Raw genomic sequence first — 23,901 nt, 5'->3', positions numbered from 1 at the left:
GCCACAAGTGACCTCACAACCACAGACTGCAGCCACATGACCAGCACTGGCCTATCAGGCACTCAGCCACAAGTGACCTCACAACCACAAACTGCACCCACATGACCAGCACTGGCCTATCAGGCACTGAGCCACAAGTGACATCACAAACACAAACTGCACCCACGTGACCAGCACTGGCCTATCAGGCACTCAGCCAAAAGTGACCTCACAGCCACAAAATGAACCCACGTGACCAGCACTGGCCTATCAGGCACTCAGCCACAAGTGACATCACAACCACAAACTGCAGCCACATGACCAGCACTGGCCTATCAGGCACTGAGCCACAAGTGACATCACAAACACAAACTGCAGCCATGTGACCAACACTGGCCTATCAGGCACTGAGCCACAAGTGACATCACAAACACAAACTGCACCCACATCACCAGCACCGGCCCATCAGGCTCTGAGCCACAAGTGACCTGACAACCACAAACTGCACCCACATGAACAGCACTGGCCTATCAGGCACTGAGCCACAAGTGACATCACAAACACAAACTCCACCCACATGACCAGCATTGGCCTATCAGGCACTGAGCCACAAGTGACATCACAAACACAAACTGCACCCACATGACCAGCAATGTCCTATCAGGCACTGAGCCACAAGTGACATCACAAACACAAACTCCACCCACATGACCAGCACTGGCCTATCAGGCACTGAGCCACAAGTGACATCACAAACACATACTGCAGCCATGTGACCAACACTGGCCTATCAGGCACTGAGCCACAAGTCACCTCACAACCACAAACTGCAGCCATGTGACCAACACTGGCCTATCAGGCACTGAGCCACAAGTGACATCACAACCACAAACTGCACCCACATGACCAGCACTGGCCTATCAGGCACTCAGCCACAAGTGACCTCACAAGGACAAAATTAACCCACGTGACCAGCACTGGCCTATCAGGCACTGAGCCACAAGTGACATCACAACCACAAACTGCAGCCACAGGACCAGCAATGTCCCATCAGGCACTGAGCCACAAGTGACCTCACAGCCACAAACTGCACCCACATCACCAGCACTGGCCTATCAGGCACTGAGCCACAAGTGACATCACAAACACAAACTGCAGCCAAATCACCAGCACTGGCCTATCAGGCACTGAGCCACAAGTGACATCACAAACACAAACTGCAGCCACATCACCAGCACTGGCCTATCAGGCACTCAGCCACAAGTGACATCACAAACACAAACTCCACCCACACCACCAGCACTGGCCTATCAGGCACTGATTCGCAAATGGCATCACAACCACAAACTGCACCAACTTGACCAGCACTGGCCTATCAGGCACTGAGCCACAAGTGACATCACAAACACAAACTCCACCCACACCACCAGCACTGGCCTATCAGGCACTGAGCCACAAGTGACATCACAACCACAAACTCTATCCACATGACCAGCACCGGCCTATCAGGCACTGAGCCACAAGTGACATCACAAACACAAACTCCACCCACAGGAGCAGCACTGGCTTATCAGGCACTGAGCCACAAGTGACATCACAACCACAAATTGCACCCACATGAACAGCACTGGCCTATCAGGCACTGATACAACAATGACATCACAACAACAAACTGCACCCACGTGACCAGCACTGGCCTATCAGGCACTGAGCCACAAGTGACATCACAACCAAAAACTGCACCCACATCACCAGCACTGGCCTATCAGGCACTGAGCCACAAGTGACATCACAAACACAAACTGCACCCACATGACCAGCACTGGCCTATCAGGCACTGAGCCACAAGTGACATCACAAACACAAACTCCACCCACATCACCAGCACTGGCCTATCAGGCACTGAGCCACAAGTGACCTCACAACCACAGACTGCAGCCACATGACCAGCACTGGCCTATCAGGCACTCAGCCACAAGTGACATCACAAACACAAACTCCACCCACATCACCAGCACTGGCCTATCAGGCACTGAACCACAAGTGACATCAAAACCACAAACTGCACACACAGGACCAGCACTGGCCTATCAGGCACTGAGCCACAAGTGTCCTGACAACCACAAACTGCACCCACGTGACCAGCACTGGCCTATCAGGCACTGAGCCACAAGTGACATCACAAACACAAACTCCACCCACATCACCAGCACTGGCCTATCAGGCACTGAACCACAAGTGACATCAAAACCACAAACTGCACACACAGGACCAGCACTGGCCTATCAGGCACTGAGCCACAAGTGTCCTGACAACCACAAACTGCACCCACGTGACCAGCACTGGCCTATCAGGCACTGAGCCACAAGTGACATCACAAACACAAACTCCACCCACATCACCAGCACTGGCCTATCAGGCACTGAGCCACAAGTGACCTAACAACCACAAAATGAACCCACGTGACCAGCACTGGCCTATCAGGCACTGAGCCACAAGTGACATCACAAACACAAACTCCACCCACATCACCAGCACTGGCCTATCAGGCACTGAGCCACAAGTGACATCACAACCACAAACTGCAGCCACAGGACCAGCAATGTCCTATCAGGCACTGAACCACAAGTGACATCACAACCAAAAACTGCACCCACATCACCAGCACTTGCCTATCAGGCACTGATCCGCAAATGACATCACAACAACAAACTGCACCCACGTGACCAGCACTGGCCTATCAGGCACTGAGCCACAAGTGACATCACAATCACAAACTGCACCCACGTAACCAGCACTGGCCTATCAGGCACTGAGCCACAAGTGACATCACAAACACAAACTCTATCCACATGACCAGCACCGGCCTGTCAGGCACTGAGCCACAAGTGACATCACAAACACAAACTCCACCCACATCACCAGCACTGGCCTATCAGGCACTGAGCGACAAGTGACATCACAAACACAAACTGCAGCCATGTGATCAACACTGGCCTATCAGGCTCTGAGCCACAAGTGACCTGAAAACCACAAACTGCACCCACATGACCAGCACTGGCCTATCAGGCACTGAGCCACAAGTGACATCACAAACACAAACTCCACCCACATCACCAGCACTGGCCTATCAGGCACTGAGCCACAAGTGACATCATAAACACAAACTCCACCCACATGACCAGCACTGGCCTATCAGGCACTGAGCCACAAGTGACATCACAACCACAAACTGCACACACAGGACCAGCACTGGCCTATCAGGCACTGAGCCACAAGTGACATCACAACCACAAACTGCAGCCATGTGACCAGCACTGGCCTATCAGGCACTGAGCCACAAGTGACATCACAAACACAAACTCCACCCACATGACCAGCACTGGCCTATCAGGCACTCAGCCACAAGTGACATCACAAATATAAACTGCAGCCACATGACCAGCACTGGCCTATCAGGCACTCAGCCACAAGTGACATCACAAACACAAACTGCACACACAGGACCAGCACTGGCCTATCAGGCACTCAGCCACAAGTGACATCACAACCACAAACTGCAGCCACATCACCAGCACTGGCCTATCAGGCACTGAGCCACAAGTGACATCACAAACACAAACTGCAGCCATGTGACCAACACTGGCCTATCAGGCACTGAGCCACAAGTGACATCACAACCACAAACTGCAGCCATGTGATCAGCACTGGCCTATCAGGCACTGATCCGCAAATGACATCACAACAACAAACTGCACCCACGTGACCAGCACTGGCCTATCAGGCACTGAGCCACAAGTGACATCACAAACACAAACTCCACCAACAGCACCAGCACTGGCCTATCAGGCACTGAGCCACAAGTGACATCACAAACACAAACTGCAGCCACATCACCAGCACTGGCCTATCAGGCACTCAGCCACAAGTGAACTCACAAACACAAACTGCACCCACACCACCAGCACTGGCCTATCAGGCACTGAGCCACAAGTGACATCACAAACACAAACTTCACCCACATCACCAGCACTGGCCTATCAGGCACTGAGCCACAAGTGACATCACAAACACAAACTGCAGCCACATGAACAGCACTGCCTATCAGGCACTCAGCCACAAGTGACATCACAAACACAAACTCCACCCACATGACCAGCACTGGCCTATCAGGCACTGAGCCACAACTGACATCACAAACACAAACTGCACCCACGTGACCAGCACTGGCCTATCAGGCACTGAGCCACAAGTGACATCACAACCACAAACTGCACCCACATGACCAGCACTGGCCTATCAGGCACTGAGCCACAAGTGACATCACAAACACAAACTCCACCCACGTGACCAGCACTGGCCTATCAGGCACTGAGCCACAAGTGACATCACAAACACAAACTCCACCCACATCACCAGCACTGGCCTATCAGGCACTGAGCCACAAGTGACCTCACAACCAGAAGCTCCACCCACATCACCAGCACTGGCCTATCAGGCACTCAGCCACAAGTGACATCACAAACACAAACTGTACCCACGTGACCAGCACTGGCCTATCAGGCACTGAGCCACAAGTGACATCACAAACACAAACTCCACCAACAGCACCAGCACTGGCCTATCAGGCACTGAGCCACAAGTGACATCACAAACACAAACTGCACCCACATCACCAGCACTGGCCTATCAGGCACTGAGCCACAAGTGACCTCACAACCACAGACTGCAGCCACATGACCAGCACTGGCCTATCAGGCACTCAGCCACAAGTGACCTCACAACCACAAACTGCACCCACATGAACAGCACTGGCCTATCAGGCACTGAGCCACAAGTGACATCACAAACACAAACTCCACCCACGTGACCAGCACTGGCCTATCAGGCACTGAGCCACAAGTGACCTCACAACCACAAAATGAACCCACATCACCAGCACTGGCCTATCAGGCACTGAGCCACAAGTGACATCACAAACACAAACTCCACCCACATCACCAGCACTGGCCTATCAGGCACTGATCCGCAAATGACATCAAAACCACAAACTGCACCCACGTGACCAGCACTGGCCTATCAGGCACTGAGCCACAAGTGACATCACAAACACAAACTGCAGCCATGTGACCAACACTGGCCTATCAGGCTCTGAGCCACAAGTGACCTCACAACCACAAACTGCACCCACATCACCAGCACTGGCCTATCAGGCACCGAGCTACAAGTGACATCACAACCTCAAACTGAACCCACGTGACCAGCACTGCCCTATCAGGCACTCAGCCACAAGTGACCTGACAACCACAAACTGCACCCACATGAACAGCACTGGCCTATCAGGCACTGAGCAACAAGTGACATCACAACCACAAACTGCACCCACATGAACAGCATTGGCCTATCAGGCACTGAGCCACAAGTGTCATCACAACCACAAACTGCACCCACATGACCAGCACTGGCCTATCAGGCACTGAGCCACAAGTGACATCACAAATATAAACTGCAGCCACATGACCAGCACTGGCCTATCAGGCACTGAGCCACAAGTGACATCACAAACACAAACTGCAGCCATGTGAACAACACTGGCCTATCAGGCCCTGAGCCACAAGTGACATCACAACCACAAACTCCACCCACATCACCAGCACTGGCCTATCAGGCACTGAGCCACAAGTGACATCACAAACACAAACTGCAGCCACATCACCAGCACTGGCCTATCAGGCACTGAGCCGCAAGTGACATCACAACCACTAACTGCAGCCACAGGACCAGCACTGGCCTATCAGGCACTGATCCGCAAATGACATCACAACAACAAACTGCACCCACATCACCAGCACTGGCCTATCAGGCACTGAGCCACAAGTGACATCACAAACACAAACTGCAGCCACGTGACCAGCACTGGCCTATCAGGCACTGAGCCACAAGTGACATCACAACCACAAACTGCAGCCATGTGACCAGCACTGGCCTATCAGGCACTGATCCGCAAATGACATCACAACAACAAACTGCACCCACGTGACCAGCACTGGCCTATCAGGCACTGAGCCACAAGTGACATCACAAACACAAACTGCAGCCATGTGACCAGCACTGGCCTATCAGGCACTGAGCCACAAGTGACATCACAAACACAAACTCCACCCACAGGAGCAGCATGGCCTCTCACGCACTGAGCCACAAGTGACATCACAACCACAAACTGCAGCCACATGACCAGCACTGGCCTATCAGGCACTCAGCCACAAGTGACATCACAACCACAAACTGCAGCCACATCACCAGCACTGGCCTATCAGGCACTGAGCCACAAGTGACATCACAAACACAAACTGCACACACAGGACCAGCACTGGCCTATCAGGCACTCAGCCACAAGTGACATCACAACCACTAACTGCAGCCATGTGACCAACACTGGCCTATCAGGCACTGAGCCACAAGTGACATCACAAACACAAACTGCACCCACATGGACAGCACTGGCCTATCAGGCACTCAGCCACAAGTGACATCACAACCACAAACTGCAGCCACATGACCAGCACTGGCCTATCAGGCACTGAGCCACAAGTGACATCACAAACACAAACTCCACCCACATCACCAGCACTGGCCTATCAGGCACTGAGCCACAAGTGACATCATAAACACAAACTCCACCCACATGACCAGCACTGGCCTATCAGGCACTCAGCCACAAGTGACATCACAAATATAAACTGCAGCCACATGACCAGCACTGGCCTATCAGGCACTGAGCCACAAGTGACATCACAAACACAAACTGCACCCACTTGACCAGCACTGGCCTATCAGGCACTGAGCCACAAGTGACATCACAAACACAAACTCCACCCACATCACCAGCACTGGCCTATCAGGCACTCAGCCACAAGTGACATCACAAACACAAACTCCACCCACGTGACCAGCACTGGCCTATCAGGCACTGAGCCACAAGTGACCTCACAACCACAAACTGCACACACAGGACCAGCACTGGCCTATCAGGCACTGAGCCACAAGTGACATCACAAACACAAACTGCAGCCATTTGACCAACACTGGCCTATCAGGCACTGAGCCACAAGTGACATCACAAACACAAACTCCACCCACACCACCAGCACTGGCCTATCAGGCACTGAGCCACAAGTGACATCACAAACACAAACTCCACCCACATCACCAGCACTGGCCTATCAGGCACTCAGCCACAAGTGACATCACAAACACAAACTCCACCCACATCACCAGCACTGGCCTATCAGGCACTGAGCCACAAGTGACCTCACAACCACAGACTGCAGCCACATGACCAGCACTGGCCTATCAGGCACTCAGCCACAAGTGACATCACAAACACAAACTGCACACACAGGACCAGCATTGGCCTATCAGGCACTGAGCCACAAGTGACATCACAAACACAAACTGCAGCCATGTGACCAACACTGGCCTATCAGGCACTGAGCCACAAGTGACATCACAAACACAAACTCCACCCACATCACCAGCACTGGCCTATCAGGCACTGAACCACAAGTGACATCACAAACACAAACTGCAGCCATGTGACCAACACTGGCCTATCAGGCACTGAGCCACAAGTGACATCACAAACACAAACTCCACCCACGTGACCAGCACTGGCCTATCAGGCACTGAGCCACAAGTGACCTCACAACCACAGACTGCAGCCACATGACCAGAACTGGCCTATCAGGCACTGAGCCACAAGTGACATCACAACCACAAAATGAACCCACGTAACCAGCACTGGCCTATCAGGCACTCAGCCACAAGTGACATCACAACCACAAACTGCAGCCACAGGACCAGCAATGTCCTATCAGGCACTGAGCCACAAGTGACATCACAACCACAAACTGCACCCACATGAACAGCACTGGCCTATCAGGCACTGAGCCACAAGTGACATCACAAACACAAACTCCACCCACGTGACCAGCACTGGCCTATCAGGCACTGATTCGCAAAAGGCATCACAACCACAAACTGCACCAACTTGACCAGCACTGGCCTATCAGGCACTGAGCCACAAGTGACATCACAACCACAAACTCTATCCACATGACCAGCACCGGCCTATCAGGCACTGAGCCACAAGTGACATCACAAACACAAACTCCACCCACAGGAGCAGCACTGGCTTATCAGGCACTGAGCCACAAGTGACATCACAAACACAAACTCCACCCACATCACCAGCACTGGCCTATCAGGCACTGAGCCACAAGTGACATCATAAACACAAACTCCACCCACATCACCAGCACTGGCCTATCAGGCACTGAGCCACAAGTGACATCACAACCACAAACTGCACCCACATGACCAGCACTGGCCTATCAGGCACTGAGCCACAAGTGACATCACAAACACAAACTCCACCCACATCACCAGCACTGGCCTATCAGGCACTCAGCCACAAGTGACATCATAAACACAAACTCCACCCACATGACCAGCACTGGCCTATCAGGCACTCAGCCACAAGTGACATCACAAATATAAACTGCAGCCACATGACCAGCACTGGCCTATCAGGCACTGAGCCACAAGTGACATCACAACCACAAACTGCACACACAGGACCAGCACTGGCCTATCAGGCACTGAGCCACAAGTGACATCACAAACACAAACTGCAGCCATGTGACCAACACTGGCCTATCAGGCACTGAGCCACAAGTGACATCACAACCACAAACTCCACCCACGTGACCAGCACTGGCCTATCAGGCACTGAGCCACAAGTGACATCACAACCACAAACTCCACCCACATCACCAGCACTGGCCTATCAGGCACTGAGCCACAACTGACATCACAAACACAAACTCCACCCACATCACCAGCACTGGCCTATCAGGCACTGAGCCACAACTGACATCACAAACACAAACTCCACCCACATGACCAGCACTGGCCTATCAGGCACTCAGCCACAAGTGACCTCACAACCACAAACTGCACCCACATGAACAGCACTGGCCTATCAGGCACTCAGCCACAAGTGACATCACAAACACAAACTGCAGCCACAGGACCAGCAATGTCCTATCAGGCACTGAACCACAAGTGACATCACAACCAAAAACTGCACCCACATCACCAGCACTGGCCTATCAGGCACTGAGCCACAAGTGACATCACAAACACAAACTCCACCCACATCACCAGCACTGGCCTATCAGGCACTGAGCGACAAGTGACATCACAAACACAAACTCCACCCACATCACCAGCACTGGCCTATCAGGCACTGAGCCACAAGTGACATCATAAACACAAACTCCACCCACATGACCAGCACTGGCCTATCAGGCACTGATCCGCAAATGACATCAAAACCACAAACTGCACCCACGTGACCAGCACTGGCCTATCAGGCACTGAGCCACAACTGACATCACAAAAAAACTGCACCCACATCACCAGCACTGGCCTATCAGGCACTGAGCAACAAGTGACCTTACAAACACAAACTCCACCCACATCACCAGCACTGGCCGATCAGGCACTCAGCCACAAGTGACATCACAAACACAAACTCCACCCACATCACCAGCACTGGCCTATCAGGCACTCAGCCACAAGTGACATCACAAACACAAACTCCACCCACGTGACCAGCACTGGCCTATCAGGCACTGAGCCACAAGTGACATCACAAACACAAACTGCAGACATGTGACCAGCACTGGCCTATCAGGCACTGAGCCACAAGTGACATCACAATCACAAATTTCAGCCACAGGACCAGCACTGGACTATCAGGCACTGAGCCACAAGTGACATCACAAACACAAACTGCAGCCACATCACCAGCACTGGCCTATCAGGCACTCAGCCACAAGTGACATCACAAACACAAACTCCACCCACATGACCAGCACTGGCCTATCAGGCACTGAGCCACAAGTGACATCACAAACACAAACTGCAGCCATGTGACCAACACTGGCCTATCAGGCACTGAGCCACAAGTGACATCACAAACACAAACTCCACCCACACCACCAGCACTGGCCTATCAGGCACTCAGCCACAAGTGACATCACAAACACAAACTCCACCCACATCACCAGCACTGGCCTATCAGGCACTGAACCACAAGTGACATCACAAACACAAACTGCAGCCATGTGACCAACACTGGCCTATCAGGCACTGAGCCACAAGTGACATCACAAACACAAACTCCACCCACGTGACCAGCACTGGCCTATCAGGCACTGAGCCACAAGTGACCTCACAACCACAAAATGAACCCACGTAACCAGCACTGGCCTATCAGGCACTCAGCCACAAGTGACATCACAACCACAAACTGCAGCCACAGGACCAGCAATGTCCTATCAGGCACTGAGCCACAAGTGACATCACAACCACAAACTGCACCCACATGAACAGCACTGGCCTATCAGGCACTGAGCCACAAGTGACATCACAAACACAAACTCCACCCACGTGACCAGCACTGGCCTATCAGGCACTAAGCCACAAGTGACATCACAAACACAAACTCCACCCACAGGAGCAGCACTGGCTTATCAGGCACTGAGCCACAAGTGACATCACAACGACAAACTGCAGCCATGTGACCAGCACTGGCCTATCAGGCACTCAGCCACAAGTGACATCACAACCACAAACTCTGTCCACATGACCAGCACCGGCCTATCAGGCACTAAGCCACAAGTGACATCACAAACACAAACTCCACCCACAGGAGCAGCACTGGCTTATCAGGCACTGAGCCACAAGTGACATCACAACGACAAACTGCAGCCATGTGACCAGCACTGGCCTATCAGGCACTCAGCCACAAGTGACATCACAAACACAAACTGCACACACAGGACCAGCACTGGCCTATCAGGCACTCAGCCACAAGTGACATCACAACCACAAACTGCACACACAGGACCAGCACTGGCCTATCAGGCACTGAGCCACAAGTGACATCACAAACACAAACTGCAGCCATGTGACCAACACTGGCCTATCAGGCACTGAGCCACAAGTGACATCACAACCACAAACTCCACCCACACCACCAGCACTGGCCTATCAGGCACTGAGCCACAAGTGACATCACAACCACAAACTCCACCCACATCACCAGCACTGGCCTATCAGGCACTGAGCCACAACTGACATCACAAACACAAACTCCACCCACATCACCAGCACTGGCCTATCAGGCACTGAGCCACAAGTGACCTCACAACCACAGACTGCAGCCACATGACCAGCACTGGCCTATCAGGCACTCAGCCACAAGTGACCTCACAACCACAAACTGCACCCACATGAACAGCACTGGCCTATCAGGCACTGAGCCACAAGTGACATCACAAACACAAACTCCACCCACGTGACCAGCACTGCCCTATCAGGCACTGATTCGCAAATGGCATCACAACCACAAACTGCACCAACTTAACCAACACTGGCCTATCAGGCACTGAGCCACAAGTGACATCACAAACACAAACTCCACCCACATCACCAGCACTGGCCTATCAGGCACTCAGCCACAAGTGACATCACAAACACAAACTCCACCCACATCACCAGCACTGGCCTATCAGGCACTGATCCGCAAATGACATCACAACCACAGACTGCAGCCACATGACCAGCACTGGCCTATCAGGCACTGAGCCACAAGTGACCTCACAACCACAAAATGAACCCACGTGACCAGCACTGGCCTATCAGGCACTCAGCCACAAGTGACATCACAGACACAAACTGCAGCCACAGGACCAGCAATGTCCTATCAGGCACTGAACCACAAGTGACATCACAACCAAAAACTGCACCCACATCACCAGCACTGGCCTATCAGGCACTGAGCCACAAGTGACATCACAAACACAAACTCCACCCACATCACCAGCACTGGCCTATCAGGCACTGAGCCACAAGTGACATCACAACCACAAACTCCACCCACATCACCAGCACTGGCCTATCAGGCACTGATCCGCAAATGACATCAAAACCACAAACTGCACCCACGTGACCAGCACTGGCCTATCAGGCACTGAGCCACAACTGACATCACAAACACAAACTGCACCCACATCACCAGCACTGACCTATCAGGCACTGAGCAACAAGTGACATCACAACCACAAACTGCACCCACGTGACCAGCACTGGCCTATCAGGCACTGAGCCACAACTGACATCATAAACACAAACTCCACCCACATCACCAGCACTGGCCTATCAGGCACCGAGCTACAAGTGACATCACAACCTCAATCAGAACCCACGTGACCAGCACTGCCCTATCAGGCACTCAGCCACAAGTGACATCACAAACACAAACTGCACCCACATGAACAGCACTGGCCTATCAGGCACTGAGCAACAAGTGACATCACAACCACAAACTGCACCCACATGACCAGCACTGGCCTATCAGGCACTCAGCCACAAGTGACATCACAAATATAAACTGCAGCCACATGACCAGCACTGGCCTATCAGGCACTGAGCCACAAGTGACATCACAAACACAAACTGCACCCACTTGACCAGCACTGGCCTATCAGGCACTCAGCCACAAGTGACATCACAAACACAAACTCCACCCACATCACCAGCACTGGCCTATCAGGCACTCAGCCACAAGTGACATCACAAACACAAACTCCACCCACATGACCAGCACTGGCCTATCAGGCACTGAGCCACAAGTGACATCACAAACACAAACTGCAGCCATGTGACCAACACTGGCCTATCAGGCACTGAGCCACAAGTGACATCACAAACACAAACTCCACCCACACCACCAGCACTGGCCTATCAGGCACTCAGCCACAAGTGACATCACAAACACAAACTCCACCCACATCACCAGCACTGGCCTATCAGGCACTCAGCCACAAGTGACATCACAAACACAAACTCCACCCACATGACCAGCACTGGCCTATCAGGCACTGAGCCACAAGTGACCTCACAACCACAGACTGCAGCCACATGACCAGCACTGGCCTATCAGGCACTGAGCCACAAGTGACCTCACAACCACAAAATGAACCCACGTGACCAGCACTGGCCTATCAGGCACTCAGCCACAAGTGACATCACAAACACAAACTGCACACACAGGACCAGCACTGGCCTATCAGGCACTCAGCCACAAGTGACATCACAACCACAAACTGCAACCACAGGACCAGCACTGGCCTATCAGGCACTCAGCCACAAGTGACATCACAAACACAAACTCCACCCACGTGACCAGCACTGGCCTATCAGGCACTGAGCCACAAGTGACATCACAAACACAAACTGCAGACATGTGACCAGCACTGGCCTATCAGGCACTGAGCCACAAGTGACATCACAATCACAAATTTCAGCCACAGGACCAGCACTGGACTATCAGGCACTGAGCCACAAGTGACATCACAAACACAAACTGCAGCCACATCACCAGCACTGGCCTATCAGGCACTCAGCCACAAGTGACATCACAAACACAAACTGCAGCCATGTGACCAGCACTGGCCTATCAGGCACTGAGCCACAAGTGACATCACAAACACAAACTGCAGCCATGTGACCAACACTGGCCTATCAGGCACTGAGCCACAAGTGACATCACAAACACAAACTCCACCCACACCACCAGCACTGGCCTATCAGGCACTGAGCCACAAGTGACATCACAAACACAAACTCCACCCACATCACCAGCACTGGCCTATCAGGCACTGAGCCACAAGTGACCTCACAAACACAAACTGCAGCCATGTGACCAGCACTGGCCTATCAGGCACTGAGCCACAAGTGACATCACAAACACAAACTGCAGCCACGTGACCAGCACTGGCCTATCAGGCACTGAGCCACAAGTGACATCACAACCACAAACTGCAGCCATGTGACCAGCACTGGCCTATCAGGCACTGATCCGCAAATGACATCACAACAACAAACTGCACCCACGTGACCAGCACTGGCCTATCAGGCACTGAGCCACAAGTGACATCACAAACACAAACTCCACCAACAGCACCAGCACTGGCCTATCAGGCACTGAGCCACAAGTGACATCACAAACACAAACTGCAGCCACATCACCAGCACTGGCCTATCAGGCACTGAGCCACAAGTGACATCACAAACACAAACTCCACCCACATCACCAGCACTGGCCTATCAGGCACTGAGCCACAAGTGACATCACAAACACAAACTGCAGCCACAGGACCAGCACTGGCCTATCAGGCACTGAGCCACAAGTGACATCAAAACCACAAACTGCACACACAGGACCAGCACTGGCCTATCAGGCACTGAGCCACAACTGACATCACAAACACAAACTGCACCCACGTGACCAGCACTGGCCTATGAGGCCCTGAGCCACAAGTGACATCACAACCACAAACTGCACCCACATGACCAGCACTGGCCTATCAGGCACTGAGCCACAAGTGACATCACAAACACAAACTCCACCCATGTGACCAGCACTGGCCTATCAGGCACTGAGCCACAAGTGACATCACAAACACAAGCTCCACCCACATCACCGGCACTGGCCTATCAGGCACTGAGCCACAAGTGACATCACAAACACAAACTGCAGCCATGTGACCAGCACTGGCCTATCAGGCACTGAGCCACAAGTGACATCACAAACACAAACTCCACCCACATCACCAGCACTGGCCTATCAGGCACTGAGCCACAAGTGACATCACAAACACAAACTCCACCCACAGGAGCAGCATGGCCTCTCACGCACTGAGCCACAAGTGACATCACAACCACAAACTGCAGCCACATGACCAGCACTGGCCTATCAGGCACTCAGCCACAAGTGACATCACAACCACAAACTGCAGCCACATCACCAGCACTGGCCTATCAGGCACTGAGCCACAAGTGACATCACAAACACAAACTGCACACACAGGACCAGCACTGGCCTATCAGGCACTCAGCCACAAGTGACATCACAACCACTAACTGCAGCCATGTGACCAACACTGGCCTATCAGGCACTGAGCCACAAGTGACATCACAAACACAAACTGCACCCACATGGACAGCACTGGCCTATCAGGCACTCAGCCACAAGTGACATCACAACCACAAACTGCAGCCACATGACCAGCACTGGCCTATCAGGCACTGAGCCACAAGTGACATCACAAACACAAACTCCACCCACATCACCAGCACTGGCCTATCAGGCACTGAGCCACAAGTGACATCATAAACACAAACTCCACCCACATGACCAGCACTGGCCTATCAGGCACTCAGCCACAAGTGACATCACAAATATAAACTGCAGCCACATGACCAGCACTGGCCTATCAGGCACTGAGCCACAAGTGACATCACAAACACAAACTGCACCCACTTGACCAGCACTGGCCTATCAGGCACTGAGCCACAAGTGACATCACAAACACAAACTCCACCCACATCACCAGCACTGGCCTATCAGGCACTCAGCCACAAGTGACATCACAAACACAAACTCCACCCACGTGACCAGCACTGGCCTATCAGGCACTGAGCCACAAGTGACCTCACAACCACAAACTGCACACACAGGACCAGCACTGGCCTATCAGGCACTGAGCCACAAGTGACATCACAAACACAAACTGCAGCCATTTGACCAACACTGGCCTATCAGGCACTGAGCCACAAGTGACATCACAAACACAAACTCCACCCACACCACCAGCACTGGCCTATCAGGCACTGAGCCACAAGTGACATCACAAACACAAACTCCACCCACATCACCAGCACTGGCCTATCAGGCACTCAGCCACAAGTGACATCACAAACACAAACTCCACCCACATCACCAGCACTGGCCTATCAGGCACTGAGCCACAAGTGACCTCACAACCACAGACTGCAGCCACATGACCAGCACTGGCCTATCAGGCACTGAGCCACAAGTGACCTCACAACCACAAAATGAACCCACGTGACCAGCACTGGCCTATCAGGCACTCAGCCACAAGTGACATCACAAACACAAACTGCACACACAGGACCAGCACTGGCCTATCAGGCACTCAGCCACAAGTGACATCACAACCACAAACTGCAACCACAGGACCAGCACTGGCCTATCAGGCACTCAGCCACAAGTGACATCACAAAAACAAACTGCAGACATGTGACCAGCACTGGCCTATCAGGCACTGAGCCACAAGTGACATCACAATCACAAATTTCAGCCACAGGACCAGCACTGGCCTATCAGGCACTGAGCCACAAGTGACCTCACAACCACAGACTGCAGCCACATGACCAGCACTGGCCTATCAGGCACTCAGCCACAAGTGACATCACAAACACAAACTGCACACACAGGACCAGCATTGGCCTATCAGGCACTGAGCCACAAGTGACATCACAAACACAAACTGCAGCCATGTGACCAACACTGGCCTATCAGGCACTGAGCCACAAGTGACATCACAAACACAAACTCCACCCACATCACCAGCACTGGCCTATCAGGCACTGAACCACAAGTGACATCACAAACACAAACTGCAGCCATGTGACCAACACTGGCCTATCAGGCACTGAGCCACAAGTGACATCACAAACACAAACTCCACCCACGTGACCAGCACTGGCCTATCAGGCACTGAGCCACAAGTGACCTCACAACCACAGACTGCAGCCACATGACCAGAACTGGCCTATCAGGCACTCAGCCACAAGTGACCTCACAACCACAAAATGAACCCACGTAACCAGCACTGGCCTATCAGGCACTCAGCCACAAGTGACATCACAACCACAAACTGCAGCCACAGGACCAGCAATGTCCTATCAGGCACTGAGCCACAAGTGACATCACAACCACAAACTGCACCCACATGAACAGCACTGGCCTATCAGGCACTGAGCCACAAGTGACATCACAAACACAAACTCCACCCACGTGACCAGCACTGGCCTATCAGGCACTGATTCGCAAAAGGCATCACAACCACAAACTGCACCAACTTGACCAGCACTGGCCTATCAGGCACTGAGCCACAAGTGACATCACAAACACAAACTCTATCCACATGACCAGCACCGGCCTATCAGGCACTGAGCCACAAGTGACATCACAAACACAAACTCCACCCACAGGAGCAGCACTGGCTTATCAGGCACTGAGCCACAAGTGACATCACAAACACAAACTCCACCCACATCACCAGCACTGGCCTATCAGGCACTGAGCCACAAGTGACATCATAAACACAAACTCCACCCACATCACCAGCACTGGCCTATCAGGCACTGAGCCACAAGTGACATCACAACCACAAACTGCACCCACATGACCAGCACTGGCCTATCAGGCACTGAGCCACAAGTGACATCACAAACACAAACTCCACCCACATCACCAGCACTGGCCTATCAGGCACTCAGCCACAAGTGACATCATAAACACAAACTCCACCCACATGACCAGCACTGGCCTATCAGGCACTCAGCCACAAGTGACATCACAAACACAAACTGCACCCACATGACCAGCACTGGCCTATCAGGCACTCAGCCACAAGTGACATCACAACCACAAACTGCACACACAGGACCAGCACTGGCCTATCAGGCACTGAGCCACAAGTGACATCACAAACACAAACTGCAGCCATGTGACCAACACTGGCCTATCAGGCACTGAGCCACAAGTGACATCACAACCACAAACTCCACCCACACCACCAGCACTGGCCTATCAGGCACTGAGCCACAAGTGACATCACAACCACAAACTCCACCCACATCACCAGCACTGGCCTATCAGGCACTGAGCCACAACTGACATCACAAACACAAACTCCACCCACATCACCAGCACTGGCCTATCAGGCACTGAGCCACAACTGACATCACAAACACAAACTCCACCCACATGACCAGCACTGGCCTATCAGGCACTCAGCCACAAGTGACCTCACAACCACAAACTGCACCCACATGAACAGCACTGGCCTATCAGGCACTCAGCCACAAGTGACATCACAAACACAAACTGCAGCCACAGGACCAGCAATGTCCTATCAGGCACTGAACCACAAGTGACATCACAACCAAAAACTGCACCCACATCACCAGCACTGGCCTATCAGGCACTGAGCCACAAGTGACATCACAAACACAAACTCCACCCACATCACCAGCACTGGCCTATCAGGCACTGAGCCACAAGTGACATCACAAACACAAACTCCACCCACATCACCAGCACTGGCCTATCAGGCACTGAGCCACAAGTGACATCATAAACACAAACTCCACCCACATGACCAGCACTGGCCTATCAGGCACTGATCCGCAAATGACATCAAAACCACAAACTGCACCCACGTGACCAGCACTGGCCTATCAGGCACTGAGCCACAACTGACATCACAAAAAAACTGCACCCACATCACCAGCACTGGCCTATCAGGCACTGAGCAACAAGTGACCTTACAAACACAAACTCCACCCACATCACCAGCACTGGCCGATCAGGCACTCAGCCACAAGTGACATCACAAACACAAACTCCACCCACATCACCAGCACTGGCCTATCAGGCACTCAGCCACAAGTGACATCACAAACACAAACTCCACCCACGTGACCAGCACTGGCCTATCAGGCACTGAGCCACAAGTGACATCACAAACACAAACTGCAGACATGTGACCAGCACTGGCCTATCAGGCACTGAGCCACAAGTGACATCACAATCACAAATTTCAGCCACAGGACCAGCACTGGACTATCAGGCACTGAGCCACAAGTGACATCACAAACACAAACTGCAGCCACATCACCAGCACTGGCCTATCAGGCACTCAGCCACAAGTGACATCACAAACACAAACTGCACCCACATCACCAGCACTGGCCTATCAGGCACTGAGCCACAAGTGACATCACAAACACAAACTGCAGCCATGTGACCAACACTGGCCTATCAGGCACTGAGCCACAAGTGACATCACAAACACAAACTCCACCCACACCACCAGCACTGGCCTATCAGGCACTCAGCCACAAGTGACATCACAAACACAAACTCCACCCACATCACCAGCACTGGCCTATCAGGCACTGAACCACAAGTGACATCACAAACACAAACTGCAGCCATGTGACCAACACTGGCCTATCAGGCACTGAGCCACAAGTGACATCACAAACACAAACTCCACCCACATCACCAGCACTGGCCTATCAGGCACTGAGCCACAAGTGACCTCACAACCACAAAATGAACCCACGTAACCAGCACTGGCCTATCAGGCACTCAGCCACAAGTGACATCACAACCACAAACTGCAGCCACAGGACCAGCAATGTCCTATCAGGCACTGAGCCACAAGTGACATCACAACCACAAACTGCACCCACATGAACAGCACTGGCCTATCAGGCACTGAGCCACAAGTGACATCACAAACACAAACTCCACCCACGTGACCAGCACTGGCCTATCAGGCACTAAGCCACAAGTGACATCACAAACACAAACTCCACCCACAGGAGCAGCACTGGCTTATCAGGCACTGAGCCACAAGTGACATCACAACGACAAACTGCAGCCATGTGACCAGCACTGGCCTATCAGGCACTCAGCCACAAGTGACATCACAACCACAAACTCTGTCCACATGACCAGCACCGGCCTATCAGGCACTAAGCCACAAGTGACATCACAAACACAAACTCCACCCACAGGAGCAGCACTGGCTTATCAGGCACTGAGCCACAAGTGACATCACAACGACAAACTGCAGCCATGTGACCAGCACTGGCCTATCAGGCACTCAGCCACAAGTGACATCACAAACACAAACTGCACACACAGGACCAGCACTGGGCTATCAGGCACTCAGCCACAAGTGACATCACAACCACAAACTGCACACACAGGACCAGCACTGGCCTATCAGGCACTGAGCCACAAGTGACATCACAAACACAAACTGCAGCCATGTGACCAACACTGGCCTATCAGGCACTGAGCCACAAGTGACATCACAAACACAAACTCCACCCACACCACCAGCACTGGCCTATCAGGCACTGAGCCACAAGTGACATCACAACCACAAACTCCACCCACATCACCAGCACTGGCCTATCAGGCACTGAGCCACAACTGACATCACAAACACAAACTCCACCCACATCACCAGCACTGGCCTATCAGGCACTGAGCCACAAGTGACCTCACAACCACAGACTGCAGCCACATGACCAGCACTGGCCTATCAGGCACTCAGCCACAAGTGACCTCACAACCACAAACTGCACCCACATGAACAGCACTGGCCTATCAGGCACTGAGCCACAAGTGACATCACAAACACAAACTCCACCCACGTGACCAGCACTGCCCTATCAGGCACTGATTCGCAAATGGCATCACAACCACAAACTGCACCAACTTAACCAACACTGGCCTATCAGGCACTGAGCCACAAGTGACATCACAAACACAAACTCCACCCACATCACCAGCACTGGCCTATCAGGCACTCAGCCACAAGTGACATCACAAACACAAACTCCACCCACATCACCAGCACTGGCCTATCAGGCACTGATCCGCAAATGACATCACAACCACAGACTGCAGCCACATGACCAGCACTGGCCTATCAGGCACTGAGCCACAAGTGACCTCACAACCACAAAATGAACCCACGTGACCAGCACTGGCCTATCAGGCACTCAGCCACAAGTGACATCACAGACACAAACTGCAGCCACAGGACCAGCAATGTCCTATCAGGCACTGAACCACAAGTGACATCACAACCAAAAACTGCACCCACATCACCAGCACTGGCCTATCAGGCACTGAGCCACAAGTGACATCACAAACACAAACTCCACCCACATCACCAGCACTGGCCTATCAGGCACTGAGCCACAAGTGACATCACAACCACAAACTCCACCCACATCACCAGCACTGGCCTATCAGGCACTGATCCGCAAATGACATCAAAACCACAAACTGCACCCACGTGACCAGCACTGGCCTATCAGGCACTGAGCCACAACTGACATCACAAACACAAACTGCACCCACATCACCAGCACTGACCTATCAGGCACTGAGCAACAAGTGACATCACAACCACAAACTGCACCCACGTGACCAGCACTGGCCTATCAGGCACTGAGCCACAACTGACATCATAAACACAAACTCCACCCACATCACCAGCACTGGCCTATCAGGCACCGAGCTACAAGTGACATCACAACCTCAGTCAGAACCCACGTGACCAGCACTGCCCTATCAGGCACTCAGCCACAAGTGACCTGACAACCACAAACTGCACCCACATGAACAGCACTGGCCTATCAGGCACTGAGCAACAAGTGACATCACAACCACAAACTGCACCCACATGACCAGCACTGGCCTATCAGGCACTCAGCCACAAGTGACATCACAAATATAAACTGCAGCCACATGACCAGCACTGGCCTATCAGGCACTGAGCCACAAGTGACATCACAAACACAAACTGCACCCACTTGACCAGCACTGGCCTATCAGGCACTCAGCCACAAGTGACATCACAAACACAAACTCCACCCACATCACCAGCACTGGCCTATCAGGCACTCAGCCACAAGTGACATCACAAACACAAACTCCACCCACATGACCAGCACTGGCCTATCAGGCACTGAGCCACAAGTGACATCACAAACACAAACTGCAGCCATGTGACCAACACTGGCCTATCAGGCACTGAGCCACAAGTGACATCACAAACACAAACTCCACCCACACCACCAGCACTGGCCTATCAGGCACTCAGCCACAAGTGACATCACAAACACAAACTCCACCCACATCACCAGCACTGGCCTATCAGGCACTCAGCCACAAGTGACATCACAAACACAAACTCCACCCACATGACCAGCACTGGCCTATCAGGCACTGAGCCACAAGTGACCTCACAACCACAGACTGCAGCCACATGACCAGCACTGGCCTATCAGGCACTGAGCCACAAGTGACCTCACAACCACAAAATGAACCCACGTGACCAGCACTGGCCTATCAGGCACTCAGCCACAAGTGACATCACAAACACAAACTGCACACACAGGACCAGCACTGGCCTATCAGGCACTCAGCCACAAGTGACATCACAACCACAAACTGCAACCACAGGACCAGCACTGGCCTATCAGGCACTCAGCCACAAGTGACATCACAAACACAAACTCCACCCACGTGACCAGCACTGGCCTATCAGGCACTGAGCCACAAGTGACATCACAAACACAAACTGCAGACATGTGACCAGCACTGGCCTATCAGGCACTGAGCCACAAGTGACATCACAATCACAAATTTCAGCCACAGGACCAGCACTGGACTATCAGGCACTGAGCCACAAGTGACATCACAAACACAAACTGCAGCCACATCACCAGCACTGGCCTATCAGGCACTCAGCCACAAGTGACATCACAAACACAAACTGCAGCCATGTGACCAGCACTGGCCTATCAGGCACTGAGCCACAAGTGACATCACAGTCACAAACTGCAGCCATGTGACCAACACTGGCCTATCAGGCACTGAGCCACAAGTGACATCACAAACACAAACTCCACCCACACCACCAGCACTGGCCTATCAGGCACTGAGCCACAAGTGACATCACAAACACAAACTCCACCCACATCACCAGCACTGGCCTATCAGGCACTGAACCACAAGTGACATCACAAACACAAACTGCAGCCATGTGACCAACACTGGCCTATCAGGCACTGAGCCACAAGTGACATCACAAACACAAACTCCACCCACGTGACCAGCACTGGCCTATCAGGCACTGAGCCACAAGTGACCTCACAACCACAGACTGCAGCCACATGACCAGCACTGGCCTATCAGGCACTGAGCCACAAGTGACCTCACAAACACAAAATGAACCCACGTAACCAGCACTGGCCTATCAGGCACTCAGCCACAAGTGACATCACAACCACAAACTGCAGCCACAGGACCAGCAATGTCCTATCAGGCACTGAGCCACAAGTGACATCACAACCACAAACTGCACCCACATGAACAGCACTGGCCTATCAGGCACTGAGCCACAAGTGACATCACAAACACAAACTCCACCCACGTGACCAGCACTGGCCTATCAGGCACTGATTCGCAAAAGGCATCACAACCACAAACTCTATCCACATGACCAGCACCGGCCTATCAGGCACTGAGCCACAAGTGACATCACAAACACAAACTCCACCCACAGGAGCAGCACTGGCTTATCAGGCACTGAGCCACAAGTGACATCACAAACACAAACTCCACCCACATCACCAGCACTGGCCTATCAGGCACTGAGCCACAAGTGACATCATAAACACAAACTCCACCCACATCACCAGCACTGGCCTATCAGGCACTGAGCCACAAGTGACATCACAACCACAAACTGCACCCACATGACCAGCACTGGCCTATCAGGCACTGAGCCACAAGTGACATCACAAACACAAACTCCACCCACATCACCAGCACTGGCCTATCAGGCACTCAGCCACAAGTGACATCATAAACACAAACTCCACCCACATGACCAGCACTGGCCTATCAGGCACTCAGCCACAAGTGACATCACAAACACAAACTGCACCCACATGACCAGCACTGGCCTATCAGGCACTCAGCCACAAGTGACATCACAACCACAAACTGCACACACAGGACCAGCACTGGCCTATCAGGCACTGAGCCACAAGTGACATCACAAACACAAACTGCAGCCATGTGACCAACACTGGCCT

Source organism: Apteryx mantelli, unplaced genomic scaffold, assembly GCF_036417845.1.
Source record: "Apteryx mantelli isolate bAptMan1 unplaced genomic scaffold, bAptMan1.hap1 HAP1_SCAFFOLD_44, whole genome shotgun sequence".
NCBI classification, from domain to species: Eukaryota; Metazoa; Chordata; class Aves; order Apterygiformes; family Apterygidae; genus Apteryx; species Apteryx mantelli.
The sequence above is the reverse complement of the archived record's forward strand: the minus strand, read 5'-3'. Positions refer to the sequence as shown.